The sequence below is a fragment of the Candoia aspera genome, chromosome 8 (genome assembly GCF_035149785.1).
Source record: "Candoia aspera isolate rCanAsp1 chromosome 8, rCanAsp1.hap2, whole genome shotgun sequence".
Lineage (NCBI taxonomy): Eukaryota > Metazoa > Chordata > Lepidosauria > Squamata > Boidae > Candoia > Candoia aspera.
In genome coordinates, this window is record NC_086160.1 from 72,734,766 (window position 1) to 72,752,156 (window position 17,391).

General features: G+C 43.8%; 1 protein-coding gene across 2 annotated transcripts in view; it reads right to left on the minus strand.

The window, feature by feature from the left end:
- The window catches only part of CTNNA2 (catenin alpha 2), a 586,207-nt gene extending 570,532 nt beyond the window's left edge, over window positions 1-15,675 (minus strand). For both annotated transcript variants that reach the window (XM_063310026.1, XM_063310025.1), the window contains exon 1: window positions 15,586-15,675. The gene's annotated coding sequence lies outside the window, so the exon portion shown is untranslated. The remainder of the gene's footprint in view (window positions 1-15,585) is intronic.
- Window positions 15,676-17,391: the final 1,716 nt, after the last annotated feature.

Here is a 17,391-nt window from a genome sequence, read left to right on the forward strand (position 1 = left end):
CCAGGTTTACCACCAACTCCGTTGTGAAGTAGGTGGATGATACAACGGTGGTGGGTCTTATTGGGGATGACAATGAGTGGGCTAATAGGGAGGAGGTGAAGAGTTTGGTGGATCGGTGTAATATAAACAGCCTGGTTCTAAATGTTGAAGAAACTAAGGAGATTATCGTCGATTTTAGAAAGAACCGGCCCAGCCATGCACCACTCTTTATTAATGGCACAGCTGTGGAGTCCGTCAGTAGCACCAGGTATCTGGGGGGGCATATAACGAATAGTCTGACTTGGTCTCTCAATACAGCATCCTTGGTAAAATGGGCACAGCAGCATTTGCATTTTCTGCGCCAGATGAGGAAAGCCCATCTTCCACCTCCCATCCTCCTTTCTTTCTATAGAGGCACTACACAGAGCGTCTTGACCAACTGTATTTCTATTTGGTTTGGAGGCTGTAGCGCCTCGGATAGGAAGTCTGTGCAGAGGGTAGTGAGGGTAGCAGAGGGGATAATTGGGATTTCACTTCCTCCTATTCAGGATAGAGCGCATACACAATGTCTGCCGAGAGCCCGAAATATTGTCAGTGACCCCTCCCACCCTCATTGTGGCTTGTTTTCCTTGCTACCCTCTGGGAAAAGGTTCCGCTGCATTTGATGCAGAACAGCTAGATTAGGCAACCGTTTTGTCCCCTGGGCTATTAGGCTCCTGGACTCCTCTCGTTTCATGGTGGCACATGTTGTATGTAGGACCGTGATATTTATTAGGGATGATGATTAGGGGAGTGGAATGGTAAATATATAGTTTATATATTATAGTAATTATTTTTTTGTGAGCCAATTGCAATGGAATTTCATTTTAATGTGCACCTAAGTGCATAGTGGAATGACAATAAAGGTTTATTCTACTCTATTCTAGTGACATCATGCAATCACACATCCATGCAGCCTTCTTGGCAACTGTACGTAAGTGGCTTGCACTGCCTTCTGCTGGGTTTTCGTTTTTTTTTAAGCTTCTCAGTCTCACAGTATTTCTAGGGAGCATCCCTGTGCTAAATAATCCCTTCTTGTTACGAGCAGTAACGGACACTTCCTTACTGGAAAGAGAGCGCTGCCAGAAACATTTAAGACTAAGGTGAGATAATGTTGCCATGGTAAAACCTCACTCATCCTGATTCTCTCCCGACCACATAGCCTTTATTCTTTCCATTTAAGAGCCTATTTACTGTCCAACAGCAACTAAGAATATACAGCTTCGAAAGGATTGGAGCCATCTCGTATTTATGGCAACCATCCTAGTGACAGCAGTTCCATCATTCTCCACATTACACTTGAAGTCATCAAAATAATTTCCTCTTTAAAAAAAAAGCCAGCTTTTTTCCAGTAAGAAACAAACATACACAAAACCTTATATACATTTCACAAAACCAGTTTTCACACTGCAGGGCAAATGTCTGTTACAACCAAAGCAGCACCTTCTTCTAGATGATGCAATGCAGTCACATGACACTGCAACCTGGTTAAGTATTCTGAGCCTAACCAGCGCCTGGATCGGGAAACCATACAAACGTCACTTTGAGCCACATGGAAAAGATACAAATCCAGAAAAGAATTCAGTGCTGTTCCATCAGCCTAGCATACTGGAAAACAGATATGCTGGGATTGCAATTTCCAGAATTACCAGCCAGCATTCCTTATGAAATGTCAGACATGAGAAAATTCTTTTAAATTATTGATGGAGTGCAGGGGGAAAAAAGGAGGAAGATATAATTAGCCAGGAAGGCTTATACGTCTGTGGGCATCATCTAAATGATTTCATTTTGAAGTCTCTTCTTTCAAATGGTAGTTCCAGTTCCAGATGCTTAGTTCCAGCTGTTCTTGGCTGATCTTAAAAAGCTAAGAAAGTCAGACCTAATTAGCTTTTGGATGGGAAGCCCCCAGGAAATCCCAGTGGGGTTAAATTAGAGTAAATTAAAACAAAGGAAAACAGAGAAACTATTTCTGTATTGTTCCCAAGAAAACAATATGGATGTATTCAGATAGTCATCCAGGTATCAAGCTTGATTCCAGAAAGACTTTATTTACTTCAGTTGCATTGTACTTCTGAACCAGGGACATAAAACATGAGCAAAACAAAAAATTAATGACATCAACAAAGTCTGAAATGTGCACATGCAACATCCATACTCTAATCTTATATCTGCTATGAACTTGCTATTCTTACAACCATACTATTTCAGGGTAGCCCCAAAACAAGTGGTAATCAGAAGCCAGAGTGAGGCCCCAAGATCCTTATTCAGCTAAATAGCATCTCGAGACAGTAAGCTTAAAAAGCCGTTATACACTTTTGGGAAAATGTTAAGATTGAAGTGTCAGAGAAACCTGATAAAGATGCAGGAGGCTTAAGCTTCAACACTTCATTTCAATTTTAATTTCCCATCTTTAAAATGGAAAAACAACCTACATCAACAGTTTGTGTAATTTGAATGTCAAAATGTTTAATGAATATAATAATCATTATTTATGCTGATTTTAAAAACTGAGTCTAATATTACATTAGAAGTGTACATATATCTACCACAAATAAAATCACTCCAAGTCAATAAGCCATCAAGCTAAACATATTTATCAGAAATTATTTAAAGAAGGAAAAACTGCAAGCAATTTTCACAGTCTTCCCAACAGACTGTACTGTAGTCATGCTTGGTAACAAGGAAAAATTGTGGTTGTTTCCTTCTTTCGGGCCTGGGCTCCAACTATTCATGGAGAACACCTGGAACTGTTTCTTTAAAAATCCTTTCCTATACAGTTGCCTACTGAAATGTTGGAGAAACTGTAATACAAATCTAAAGTCGACTACATTCTTTTTATTTATAAAGTACAGTAGATGGAAAACTCTTCAGCAAAGGATCGTCACCTTGTCGTGGTGCTGGAGCTTGAGCACCTCAGTGATGCTATGAGCTAAACCATGAAGGGCCACCCAAGACAGGAAGGTCCTGACAGAGAGGTCAGACTAAATGCGATCCCTGGGGAAGGTAATGGCAACCCACCCCAGTATTCTTGCCGTGAAAACTAAATGGCTAAAGCCTTTGACTGTGTGAACCATAACAAATTGTGGCAAGTTCTTAGCGGTATGGGGATACCAAGTCGTCTGCCTCCTAAGGAATCTGTATAACGACCAAGTAGCAACAGTAAGAACAGACCATGGAACAACGGACTGCTTTAAGATTGGGAAAGGAGTACAGCAGGGCTGTATACTCTCACCCTACCTATTCAACTTGTATGCAGAACACATCATGCAACATGCTGGGCTTGAGGAATCCAAGGCTAGAGTTAAAATCACTGGAGGAAACATCAACAATCTCAGATATGCAGATGATACCACTTCGATGGCTGAAAGTGAAGAGGAACTGAGGAGCCTTATGATGAAGGTGAAAGAAGAAAGTGCAAAAGCTGGCTTGCAGCTAAACCTCAAAAAAACCAAGATTATGGCAACCAGCTTGATTGCCATAACTGGCAAATAGAGGGAGAAAATGTAGAAGCAGTGAAAGACTTCGTATTTCTAGGTGCGAAGATTACTGCAGATGCTGACTGCAGTCAGGAAATCAGAAGACGCTTAATCCTTGGGAGAAGAGCAATGACAAATCTTGATAAAATAGTTAAGAGCAGAGACATCACACTGACAACAAAGGTCCGCAAAGTTAAAGCAATGGTATTCCCAGTAGTAACATATGGCTGCGAGAGCTGGACCATAAGGAAGGCTGAGAGAAGGAAGATAGATGCTTTGGAACTGTGGTGCTGGAGGAAAATTCTGAGAGTGCCTTGGAGTGCAAGAAGATCAAACCAGTCCATCCTCCAGGAAATAAAGGCAGACTGCTCACTTGAGGGAATGATATCAAAGGCAAACTGAAATACTTTGGCCACATAATGAGAAGACAGGACACCCTGGAGAAGATGATGATGCTAGGGAGAGTGGAAGGCAAAAGGAAGAGGGGCCAACCAAGGGCAAGATGGATAGATGATATTCTAGAGGTGACAAACTCATCCCTGGGGGAGCTGGGGGTGTTGACGACCGACAGGAAGCTCTAGCATGGGCTGGTCCATGAAGACACGAAGAGTCGGAAGTGAATGAACAAATAAACAACACAAAGATGGAAAACTGAATAATTATATTCCATGGATACTAATGAAAATGTGTTAAATGGCTGACAACTGGTCCACCATGAGGAACATTGTAATTACTTAGATATGGGGAATATATGGAAAATCACAGGGCTAATCCTCTGCATCAAAAGTATACTGTGAAATCCTAAGCATTCCTATTGATTTCAAAATGAACTTTATTGAGCTGAACAGATTTTATACCCAGTTATGTGTAAAGGAGACTACAACTTAGAGGCAGATGATAGATAGTATTTAGTTTATTTGTATATTTCCACCCAAAGTATGCATAGAGACAGGCACTCTATAAGGTGAGAGACTCATAAGCCCACATCAGTGCAAAACATTAAAGATGAAATGCTATATTTATCAACATATAGCTCTCTCTTTATCCTCCCTTATGTCCAAATTCAAGATCTCAAAAAGAAGTCTCACAATCTTCTTCATTCAGACGCTACTCGCCATATACATAGAGACTAACCCACAGCTTACATAAAGCCCAACCCGTCTTAGTAAGGTGGCTTCAGCACCTAAAGCAGATTGTATTATTTCCATTTCTAGGTGCCATAATTTAAGAACACTTGTCCTGTGATTGACCCACATCTTTTTAATTAACACCTGCAAGAGAGGCTGTTTAGACAAGTTAGCTCTTCCTTACTTACTCTCGTTAGTTGTGGGATAACAAACTTCCCACTCTAACCCCAATTAGATAATTATTTCCCATTTTTGTCTTAGCTACCTGCCAAATACCTGACCTTAATCCTCATTAATATGTAATCTTCCCTTGCTGATGCCTAAACTAAGCAACTCTGGGGGGGGGGGGGAAGAGGGAGGTTAAAGGCCAATAAGACTTGTCCAATGAAAGCAACCCTTTTCTGAGTCATTTCCACGGAGGACTCTCCTTGCCACTCAGGCTCACCACGGTTGTGGAGTTCTCCGCCGCTGTAAGTATGAGAACCTTTTAAAAATCTTTATTAATTATAATGGATCTGGCATCTTCCTTTATTCATCTTTTTTGATGTCTGACCTGCAAACACATTGGCTGGCAACAATACTCAACAAACCAAAACATGTCAAGAGAACAGTGGCCAAAATATATAGCCTTGGTGAAGAATTATTGATTGAATGGATAAGTTTAGACTGCTAAGACATCTTTCTTCAAATATTGGGGGGGGGGGGGCTCTAGCTGCAAAACACAGCACCTGAACCAACCAATTCAATTCTGAAACAGCACTGCAACCAAACACGTGGGTCAAATTATGTTATGAAGATATCATTCAGAGACATCACAGGTCAGAAATATGGTAGCAAAGACATTCTGTGTGAATAAAGATTGACTAGAATACTTCTGAGAAACTTTTAGTTCTACCTGTTCTCTTTCACCACAGGATAAACCGGAAGCATCTGCAAGATTGGAGCTTTTCTTCAACATGAGAAAAGCAGTGCTTATTTATTTATTAATGGAATTTATATGGCTGCCCATCTTAAATGCATAACCCCGGGTGGCTAACAACAGTTCACTATGTGTGTGTGTGTGTGTGTGTGTGTGTGTGTGTGTAAAAAACTCAAAATCCAGTCCACAGTAAAAACAATCACAATGCAATGATACGGCAGCCAAAGCAACATAAAAAACTCATAACATGCCGTCCCATAGAACACAAGCTCCACCCCCTTTATGTGTGCATGTGTGGTCACAATGCAGGTGCAAAAGGAGCAGAGCTTGCAACAGCATGACACAGCTTTTGCCATTTGCCACATTTGCTCCCCCTGCAAGTGCCTGTGGGATATACAGAAAAATAACCTAACTACTGTATAATAGCAAATATTCAAAATTAATAAATCTGCACCAAAAAAAAAGAGGGCTGGTGACAGAAACAGAGAGAGAGAGATGGAATCCAATATACCAGCAGCTTTTCTTCTCATGAAGGGACGCGGTGGCGCTGCGGGTTAAACCGCTGAGCTGCCGATCGGAAGGTCGGCGGTTCGAAACCACGCGGCGGGGTGAGCTCCCGTTGCTAGTCCCAGCTCCTGCTCACCTAGCAGTTCGAAAACATGCAAATGTGAGTAGATCAATAGGTACCGCTTCGGCGGGAAGGTAACGGCGTTCCGTGTCATCATGCCGGCCACATGACCCGGAAGTGTCTATGACAACGCCGGCTCTTCGGCTTTGAAACGGAGATGAGCACCGCCCCCTAGAGTCGGACACGACTGGACTTTACGTCAAGGGAAACCCCTTTCTTCTCATGGGGTAAATGCTGATACCACATCAAAAACTTGCAAGAACATAACTGAAACAGATTAACATTTTTTCCCTATCCAACTATGTCTCAGCAACTGCATACTTAACATCATCACCAGAAGATACATGGTCAATTAATATAAGAGTAGCTTTGAGGGCAAGGAGACCAAACGAATGGATTGACTTTAGACTACACATCACTTCCTCATTCCATTGTTCACAACAGAAGTAAGATAATACCTGATCGAGTTCCCCTTATCAATTCATGCTTAGACTACTGCAACATGCTGTACTTGGGGCCAACTTAAAGCATGGCTGTTCTGTTCAAGGCCTGATGATGTGGGGGCTGTCTTGCACACATTTATTTAGTTTTGCTGCTTGTGGTTTTATTATTTTTCCTGGGGGGAGAGGATTGTGAACTGTTTTGAGTGTGCAGAAACAGGTAAAATTGTACAATAAATAAATAAACCCATCTCTTTACTACATCCCTGCTATTTTAAACATTTTTATATTTACTTCTAAATATAAAAACAGTAATATAAAATAAAACCAAAATTTTATAATACACTTCTTTCAGAATATATTTCAAATACGATGTTTGAAAAACCTGGATATATATCAGCTTTTAAAAAAGTAATGAATAGTTTAATAGTTCTTACAAATGGACAATTCTTATATACGGTATATCCGCCTAGTCCACATGGAGCAATTTTATCATGATATATTCAGTAGCTTCTCTGCAAACACAACAGAAAAGAGGCTTAAAGAAAAACATTGCCACCACCTCCCCCCAAAACATTCAAGGGCCCTTAACCTTTCAGAAATATTACCTCAGAAGGTACTAAGAGGTACAAGCAGAAGAACAATATTAGCCACCTGAAAAAGAGCTCAGCACAAAGCAGAACCATGCTTCTCGGTCACATATCAGAAAACCAAAGGGACAGTTGGGGGGCGGGGACAGATGCAGCACTGGTTGGCTCTAAGGCTCTTCACTGATATTTTATCTCTCAGCAGAGCCAATGGAAGAGTTTATTTTAAAGACAACCGAGGTAAATCCACCTCCACTACCTGCTGCACAGCTCTGGTTTCACTTCTTCCCCAAATTCACTTCGGATTGCTGCATAAAACATCCTAGAAACGTTAGTATAATGCCAGCTAGGATTGGCTTTACCGCAAGTGGTAGTTTCTGCGACAAACACATTTGACTGATAGTGCAATCCTATACACGTAAGAAGTAATTTCCTCTGTGTGCAGTAAGGATCACTCCAGGTAGCTGTATCGTTTTTATCACTCCGAAGCAGTTGTGTTATCCATATGCTCTCTCTACAGCCCAGCTACAGCTTAGGGAAGATTTTTATCACTCCGTTCATTATTTTACTTTCACAAGAAACTTAAATATCACGGCCAGAGATCTGAATTCAGGTATTCCCATTCATAGCCCAACACTCTAATCGCAGTATGTTATTAGTTGTAATTGCTGTTCAAGGACCTTAGACTGTATCCCAAATATTTTACAACCTAATCTCACAGTCATATTACAAAACACTTCCTAGAGGCAAGAGCACTTGGCTTTTAGACCCAAAATATTTTGATGTGAACTGTGAAGATGCTCCAGAACCACTTGTAAAGCATATGTATACTAGTAGCCATTAAATTCACGTACTGTACACTACGGTACGCAATATTAGCCAGTGAACCATTCTGAATCACTGGAGGAGAATAAGCTTTTTTTTTCCCTAAGAAGGGAAGTTAAAACTTCTGCAAAATAAATCAATTCCCAGTTGGGGGGGGGGGGCAGGGCAAGGGTTAAACACTCTGGAGTCTCAGAGACTGTGTGTGTTCATGTACCTCTTCACCTCCAACAGATTCCCATCCTACATTTAAGAGTGATATCAAGAAAATACCAAAACAATTTTTAAACACTCTTTGAAATAATACAAGCCCAACTGGAACAACTTTAGACCCACTGGATGCTTGGGAGGAGCTGTAGATTGTCATTCGACTCATTCATTACAAATAACTGACCTGCAGCATAACACAGAGAGCCTCAGCAGGTGGTAGCACTTGGCTACTCCGACCAGGCTATAAAGCTAAGCAGGGTTAGACCTAGTCAATACTTGGAAGGGAGATGACCTCCAAAGAATTCTAGGGTGATAGGCAGACTGGGAAGTTGAAAAACTGGAAGAAGCAGTGGCACAGAAGCTAATTTCTATTTTTAATAAAGAGCCAGTTTGGTCTAGTGGTTAAGGCACCAAGCTAGAAACAGGGAGACTTGAGAGTTCCAGTCCCGCCTTAGGCATGAAAGCCGGCTAGGTGACCTTGGGCCAGTCCCTCCCTCTCAGCCCAAGAGCCAATCAGGTGTGGTATGAGAGTTCTAGTCCCGCCTTAGGCATGAAAGCCGGCTGCGTGACCTTGGGCCGATCCCTCTCTCCCAGCCCAACTCACCTCACAGGGTTGTTGTGGGGAAAAGAGGAGGAGGAAGGAGCATCAGGTATGTTCCCCGCCTTGAGTTATTTATAAAACTAATAAAGCCAGAAATATTTATTTGTTTGTTTGTTTATTTTCTAACTCATATAGAAAGCAGTAATTCCATCCTAGTCAATCTCAGTACACTGTCATCCAGTGTTTTATTGGATAAAGAGCAGTGACATAACTTTTCCTCAGAACAAAAATTCCTTATTAATGATAAACTGATACAATTCATTAGTAATAAATTAATTAGTAATAATGAATTGATAAAATTTGTAAATGTAGATATATTTGGTAGTTTTACCTTTTAATCTGAAAAGCATTTTTATTAATGCTTTTCAGATGATATTCCTAGTATGTAAATGAGAGATATCTGTCTTTGAAAAGGAAAAAAAAACACTATTCAGATACATCGCTGTTGAAGTCAGCCTATTTCAAAGAGGATTTCTTCTCAAAATCTTTTAATTCAGAATTTTTCTAAAAACCCACATAATTAGTTATGACCATGAGAATTAAAACGGAATACAAATACACAGGCAACTGAAATAAAAATTAAGGAATAATCTCACATGAGAGAAAAGCCAAAGGAACTGCAGAATGGGAATGGAAAACAAAAATCAAGATAGTCCATGAACCGTTTCTTAAGGTTTCTATAGAAAGCCCAGATGATACTTTCACCCACAGCACACGTCGTGTTGCTCTTCCACATCAAACACTTATTATGATCTCTGGGAGATGGGAGTGACCACTTAACCAACAGCTCACAGCAACAACGAAAAAGGAGAAGCTACCTGTGGAGATGGTGAAAGATGCCTCAACAAGGAGTGTTTGTGTTCACCGCCGAGAGCAAACGTGAGCAGCTCTTCTCAAAAGAGAGCATTTTTAGAATTCAGTCCCAACACCTACTTACAGAAATGGCTAAAATCAAAACCAACTTCAATAAGGTTTAGATAAATTTATGCCAACCCGGACAGCGATTATGGTTCTGATGCTTATTTAGAGTTTCTGAATAAATTATTCCACCCCTTCCCATCTATTGTCAGTACTCAATAACTGAGTGTAGACATCAAAGAACTGAATATGGTGTTATGCTATGCTGATAAAATTGTTTGAACTGATCACAGTCCAGCACACTCTTTTACATTTGTCCTTCCCCATCTGTTTACCCACCCACATTATATATTCTGCAAAACCAGAAAGAGGAAACACTGTTACCACCTGTTCTCCAGTGTAACTGGAACTTCCAAGACTAGGATGTTACAACAAATTATGATGCTGCAATGCTAAACATTTCCAAGGTTTACACATAGTCCTCGCTTAACTACCACAATTGGGACCGGAATTTCAGTTGCTAAGCGAAGTGGTCATTAAGTGAATCCAACCCGATTTTATGACTTACGGTCGTTAAGCCAATCACTGCAGGGGTTAAGCGAACCACATGGTCATTAAGTGAATCACATGGTTCCCTATTGATTTTGCTTGCCAGAAGCCAGCTGGGAAGGTCGAAAATGGTGATCACATGACCACGGGATGCTGCGATGGTCATAAATGCGAACTGGTTGCCAAGCATCCAAATCATGATCACGTGACTGTGGGGATGCTGCGATGGTTTTAAGTGTGAGGACTGGTTGTAAGTCGGTTTTTGGCACCGTCGTAGGTCCAAATTGTCATTAAACAAATGGTCGTTAAGTGAGGACCACCTGCATTAACACACTGCTTCTACATTACCCTGGGTGTTCTACATAACGTTTTGAACGCATCTGCCAAACAATCTATCTATGCTGGTTTAAGGATGCATCTTGTTTCTTCAGGAGTTGGGAATGTGTTTTACAGAAAGTTCAAACAGAACTTATTCTTTGTTTTTATTTATTTAGAAGATATATATGCCACCCATTCACTTAACAGCTCTGGGCAGCTTACAACATAAGCTTGTTCATCCTGGTAAGATGTTGATAGAAATCAATTCTGTCCTAAACTACAGTGGATTATCATTGGGAAGTTAAGCTGATATACACATTTCTTTTGGAATAAATGGATAACTTACTCTTTTGATAGAAGGGTGTAAAAACTGGGATTCTCAAGGATTTCTATTAATGTTCTGTGGGTGACATTGTAGGAAGAAAGCCACATAAATCTATCATGGCAAAAATCAGGAATCTGGTAGCATCGCTTCCAACAAATCGTATTAGAAGGCATCAGTTTTTCTGAGTTGCTTCATCATATGCACTATGAGGAACAATGCCTTTTAATCTGCTGAGAAATTATGTGCAGTTGGATTGAAGAGTGACCCGACCACATTTGCAGATAACACAAATGGATTTCAAGGAGTTCCAAAAGGATCTTTTCAAACTGAGGAGATGAATAATGTAACTGGATGCAAACTAATTCACATTAGGACAAACATCTTTAAGATCACGTAAAACTGGATGTCCCTGATCCCTGAGCTGGGAGTGATGGATCAGGAAATAAATCATGTAGCTGGAAAGACTAGCTAAATGACCACTTGATCGTTATATAAAAAAAGGAAATAAATACACAGAAGAAGAGTTGAAAATGTAACTGACAATATCACACTGCTTTTATACTAATCTCTGATGTGACCATAGCAGTATTTGGGGAAAATGACAACAGAATTCTAAGCAATACAGTTCAACAAAAGTGTAGAAAGATGCCCCCCCTCCCCAAGCAGGGGAAGAGACACAGAGAGGAGGTCATCCAAAATTATCAGAAAGTGAGAGAAACTCCTATGAAAGGAGAACAACATATTGCTAGAAACAGAAAATGCAAGTAATGGGGAGGGCTGGTATCTGATAAAGGAGTATAAAATTATACATGATACAGAGAAAATGAACAGGGGCATGTTTTTTTCTTATGCTCTCATAAAACTAGAACATGGAGTCCTCAAAATAAAATTAAATGACAGAAGAGTCAAGTGACAGCCTCCAATTTTGTAAGGTTTTAAAAGAGGATCAGCCAAATTTCTTAGGGATAAGCCTCTCTACGACTAATACTCACAGTAACTATATAATAACTCCGGGATGAGAGGTGTGATTTGTCTGAATACCAGCTGCCAGGCAACAACAGCAGGAGAGGGCTTTGCACTCACATCTTGCATATGTTTCTATGGCCATCTGACTGGCTGTTGGGGCGGGGGGGGGGGGGGAGATGATAAGACAGAGCTCTTACAAGTAGGTGCATAAAAAAATAATAAAAGTCTCTAAACAATACTCAAATATATAAATTCAAAAGTAATCTTATTTGATTTCTACAGCCAAAGTGTATATATGATTACAGTGTAAATTACTTAAAGTGCTCGCTGGCCTTTTGACTCATTACAAGGTATTAACAATATTTCTCTTCTACAGGAGCACAAAATTAGAAATACAATGTAGTTTAGAGTTCTGCATCTCAAAAATCAGTGACATATGATTCATATTGCTACCAGCAAGTCCCATTAAATGTACATGTGGACACCCATGGCTAAAAGTTTTACTCAAGTGAACGTATCAATATATTTAAGATTACACCACACATCTGTACAATTTGGAGTTAACAGTCCCTATTCATGCTTCATAAATATCCTGAATGGTATTAATATATGCTGTTTGTTTAGTTTGGTCTAGTGGTTAAGGTGCTGGGCTAGAAAACATGAAGCTGTGAGTTCTAGTCCCACCTTGGGCATGAAAGCCGGCTGGGTGACCTTGGACCAGTCCCCCTCTCTCAGCACAAGAGCCAATCAGGCATAGTAGGAGAGTTCTAGTCCCTCCTTAGGCATGAAAGCTGGCTGGGTGACCTTGGGCCAATCCCTCTCTCTCAGCCCAAGAGCCAATCAGGCATAGTAGGAGAGTTCTAGTCCCTCCTTAGGCACGAAAGCTGGCTGGGTGACCTTGGGCCAGTCCCTCTCTCTCAGCCCAAGAGCCAATCAGGCATAGTAGGAGAGTTCTAGTCCCTCCTTAGGCATGAAAGCCGGCTGGGTGACCTTGGACCAGTCCCCCTCTCTCAGCACAAGAGCCAATCAGGCGTGGTATGAGAGTTCTAGTCCCGCCTTAGGCACGAAAGCTGGCTGGGTGACCTTGGGCCAGTCCCTCTCTCTCAGCCCAAGAGCCAATCAGGCATAGTAGGAGAGTTCTAGTCCCTCCTTAGGCATGAAAGCCGGCTGGGTGACCTTGGACCAGTCCCCCTCTCTCAGCACAAGAGCCAATCAGGCGTGGTATGAGAGTTCTAGTCCCGCCTTAGGCACGAAAGCTGGCTGGGTGACCTTGGGCCAGTCCCTCTCTCTCAGCCCAAGAGCCAATCAGGCGTGCTATGAGAGTTCTAGTCCCGCCTTAGGCATGAAAGCCGGCTGGGTGACCTTGGGCCAGTCCCTCTCTCTCAGCCCAAGAGCCAATCAGGCGTGCTATGAGAGTTCTAGTCCCGCCTTAGGCATGAAAGCCGGCTGGGTGACCTTGGGCCAGTCCCTCTCTCTCAGCCCAAGAGCCAATCAGGCGTGCTATGAGAGTTCTAGTCCCGCCTTAGGCATGAAAGCCGGCTGGGTGACCTTGGGCCAGTCATTCTCTCTCAGCCCAACCCACCTCACAGGGTTGTTGTTGTGGGGAATATAGGAGGAGGAAAGAGCATTAGGTTTGTTCCCCACCTTGAGTTATTTATAAAAATAATAAAGGTGAGATAATAAATAAATAAATAAATAAATAAATAAATAAATACCATTGAAAGATTACATCTGTTGTTTCAATTAAGCATAACTAAAAAGCCCAAATAAGTATCAAATATGTCTCTATACTAATTATTTCTGTTTTATTTCCTATGTTATTCGATTTTTGTTTCATCATAGATTCCTAGAATCATAGAGTTGGAAGGATCTTCCAGGGTACCCCACTGATCACTAATTTAAAAAAACTCCAATGATCATACAATGCCATTCATATATACTTCCAGCTTTGCAAATAATTACGACTAAATTACCCCCTTTTTTAAAAAAAATAGTGTTTTTCTTAATAGAAACCACAAGCATGACTGCTATACTCATTCAGAATACACAAGAACACTATCGATAATTTGGATAAATTAACAGAGTTTAGTCTCTGAGAAATATTCATTAATAATCACATACAAACCTTGAGCTGCTGATTACAGCATTTTGGACATGTCAAAGTTACAGAGCAGAAGCTCAAGTTCATAATTTTTAAAAAGTTCAATGACTAAGTATTTTAAAAAGAACGTATTTTCTACCAACACAACTGAAAATGAATTAACATTACTGACAATTTATCTAACAAGAAAAACAAAACAAAACAGTAAGATATAGTAACAGTGTATCTATCTAAAACCCAACCAGCAATCTCCACATTCAGTACCCAACAACCTTGTTTAGCTATGAAGTCAACACTACAGTGCACTGCTAGAAAAGCAGGTATATTGTAACATTAGAAGTTTCTTTTTCTCCATCCAATCATCTTTTTTTCCAAATCCTTCTCAAAATTTCCTTAGAATTGAGCACAAACCTCAACGGGGGGGGGGGGTGTTAAAGATAACACTTAATGAAACTCCATTCATATGCAGAGTATCAACCAGCTCCCATTCCCCAAACTTCCATAACTTTTCTTTGATGGCACGCAGGTGAGAAATACCCAAACTACTTGTGTTATTTTATTTTTTTTAATTAAAAAAGGCTCTACCATAGTTATGGCCAAGGTAAATGGCTTTCTCCTGTGAACAAATGCTGGCAACACTACAAACATTTCAAAAGGAATCCCAAATCAAAGGTGAAGCAGGTGGCTTGGAATCGTCCAGAGAACAAGCAATAATAATAATAATATTTTTTTTAAAAAAACTGGTTTTGAGAGCTTCTTTTCAACCACATGCTCCCTTTTCATCCCCGGACCTCTTCTGGGACAGGAGGGGAGCATAATTTTAAGGCAGCCAAAGGAGTTTCCAATCAAAGGGACGCTTTCAGACAACCCAGCCTCTGGCGGAATAAAAGACCCATTTAATAAAAGAGGAGGGAGCGTCCCTGCCGTATAAACGGGAAGAAGGATGTTTCGCACGCGGCTCTCAGACCAGATCCTCTCCCGCTTGCACCATGCCCGTACGCACACACGATGCAGGAAAACGGGGGGGGGACCCCCCGATTTCCATTTAGCCCTTTCGTTTGGGGAGGTGGAGGGATGATCGGTTCCTCGCCCCCCCCCCCGCCCGCCCGCTCGCCCGCTCGCCTTGTGAACAAGAGAAAGGGAAGCGGGGAGGGGAAAACGGGGAGGGGAGCTCCGGGTGTGCGGAGAGGCAAATGCAAGGGGGGCTGCGTGCCTAGGACGCGTGCCCCCGAGGCAAGCAGGCATGCCCGCAGGCATCTGTCTGCCAACGTGTGTGCGGGTGCACGTATGCACATGTGTCTAGCTAATGCCCCGGCACAGATGCGTGCGTGTGTTGGGTGCCCGTGCCAGCCTGCCCATGCCTGGGTGGGTACGGCAGAGACGCATCATCTCCAACCGCTCCGAGGCTCCGGGTAGGACCCCGTCGCGGCGGCGGCGGACACAAAGGAAGGGAGGATGGCCGGCGGGAGGGAGGGACGGAGGGAAAGGTAAGGGCGGCGCGAGCGGAGAGGGGCGAAAGGTGACGGAGGGGGAGCGCGGGGGGCGGGAAGAGCCTGAGGGCGGGGGGGGCTGGGGAAGGGTGGAGGAGGGGCGGCACAGGAGGAGGGGGAGGAGGATGCTCTGCTCTGCCCCGGCCTCACCTCAGCTCGCGACCGGGAGAGCCGCCGTTGCCGCCGCCGCCGCCGCCGCCGCCTCACGCCCGGCTGTGGCAGCGGAGCTGGCGAGCCACGACCGAAGGGGGCGGGCAGCCGCGCGCGCGCCCCCTGCCTGCCTGCCTCCCGCGCGCCGCCAGCCAACGCGCGCCGCCGACGGCCGGGCCCGCCCCCCGGCTCAGCCTCGCGCCTGCCTTCCACTGCCGCCCGGCCGGCGCTGCCAGAGGAGCAGTGCGCGCCTGCGCCGTGGCGCGAGGGAGCTGGGGTGCGTGCGTGGGGAGGACGGGTGGCGCAGGTGCCTCCCGCTAGGACGAGCGAGCCGCGGGCGGGCGGCGCCCACTGCGCAGGTGCCGCCCTGGAGCCCGGGACCGCGTTGCTTGGCGACGGCGGCCACGCGGGCGGGGAAGGACGGGTAGCCGCGGTAGCTGGAGGGACGCGGTCGTGGGAATGCCGCCGGGGGGCGTGGGCGCGCCCCCTTCTGACCCCCCTTGCGGGGAAAAAGTTGGAGGGGGCCCTCCCTGGGCTGCCTCTTCGCCACCCACGTGCAAGGCTGCCCCGAGCCAGGATGCGCTTGGCTTGGTCCCGGGCCCCCCGCAGGCGCCGCTTTGGGGTGACTTTCTGGAGCCTCCTGTCCGCCCCTCTGGCCAGCCTGTCCAAAGGCAACCTCGGGGGTGCAGAGGGCTGGAGGCTGCGCCCCCCGTGTTCCAGCGGTGGGTCTCCCCTGGGGAATTAGAATTTGCAAGAGTCCGGCGGAAATCTGAAGAATCCAGCAGCAAATTCCAAGGGAACAAAAGGCAAATGTTTGAAGACCCGATGGGTGCAAAATCATTTAGAACAGCTTTTTTCAACCTTGGCCACTTTAAGATGGGTGGACTTCAACTCCCAGAATTCCCCAGTTGAAGTCCACCCATCTTAAAAGTGGCCCTGGTTGAAAAACATGAATTTAGGCTTTGTCATCCATTGGCTGAGTGGGAATTAGGGGCTGGGAACGAAAGCCGGGCAGGAGAAGGATTTGCAGTGGGGTCTCATTTCTGCCAACCCAAAGAGGATGGAAAGCCCAGCTGACTGGGGAATTCTCGGAATTTATGCTGACCAGGAAATTCTGGGAGTTGAAGTCCACCCATCTTAAAGTTGCCATGGTTGAAAAACAGCGATTTAGGCTTTGTCAACCATTGGCTGGGCAGGAAGTAGGGGCTGGGAACAAAAGCCATGGGGCAGGAGAAGGAGAAGGATTTGCGGTGGGGTCTCATTTCTGCCAACCCAAAGATGGATGGAAAGCCCAGCTCAGCCATGGGGAAAGTCAGACCATTAGTCTGGCAATGATAAGGACCTTTCCCAGCCCTTCCGAACAGACATCAGGAGATTTAGCAGGTGCTCTGCTATTTCCCTTGGAGGAAATCTGCAACTCAGAGTAGATGTGAAGACAGGTTGGCTTTTCCCTTTCACTAATGGATACCAAAGGTCTGGAGATCATTATTTCCATCCCTGTTAGAGAGGTCAGAAGCCCAAAGACTCTCATGCCCACACCATCAAACCATTCAATCTGGATTCCCCCACCTTATTCCCTCTTCCAGGTTTGATGGACAACATTCCCCATCAGCCAGCATGCTTGGATGGAGACAATAGGATTGTGCTCCAACACCTCTGGAGAACAACTTGGGCACGTACATTTTTAATAAGTTAAAATATTTGCTGTATTCCTAAGTTAAGTGTTTCAAGGCAGACAATACATACTCAGACAAGTTCTGCCACACATCAGAATAGAGTCTTCCTTCTAGTTTAAATTTTCTGTGA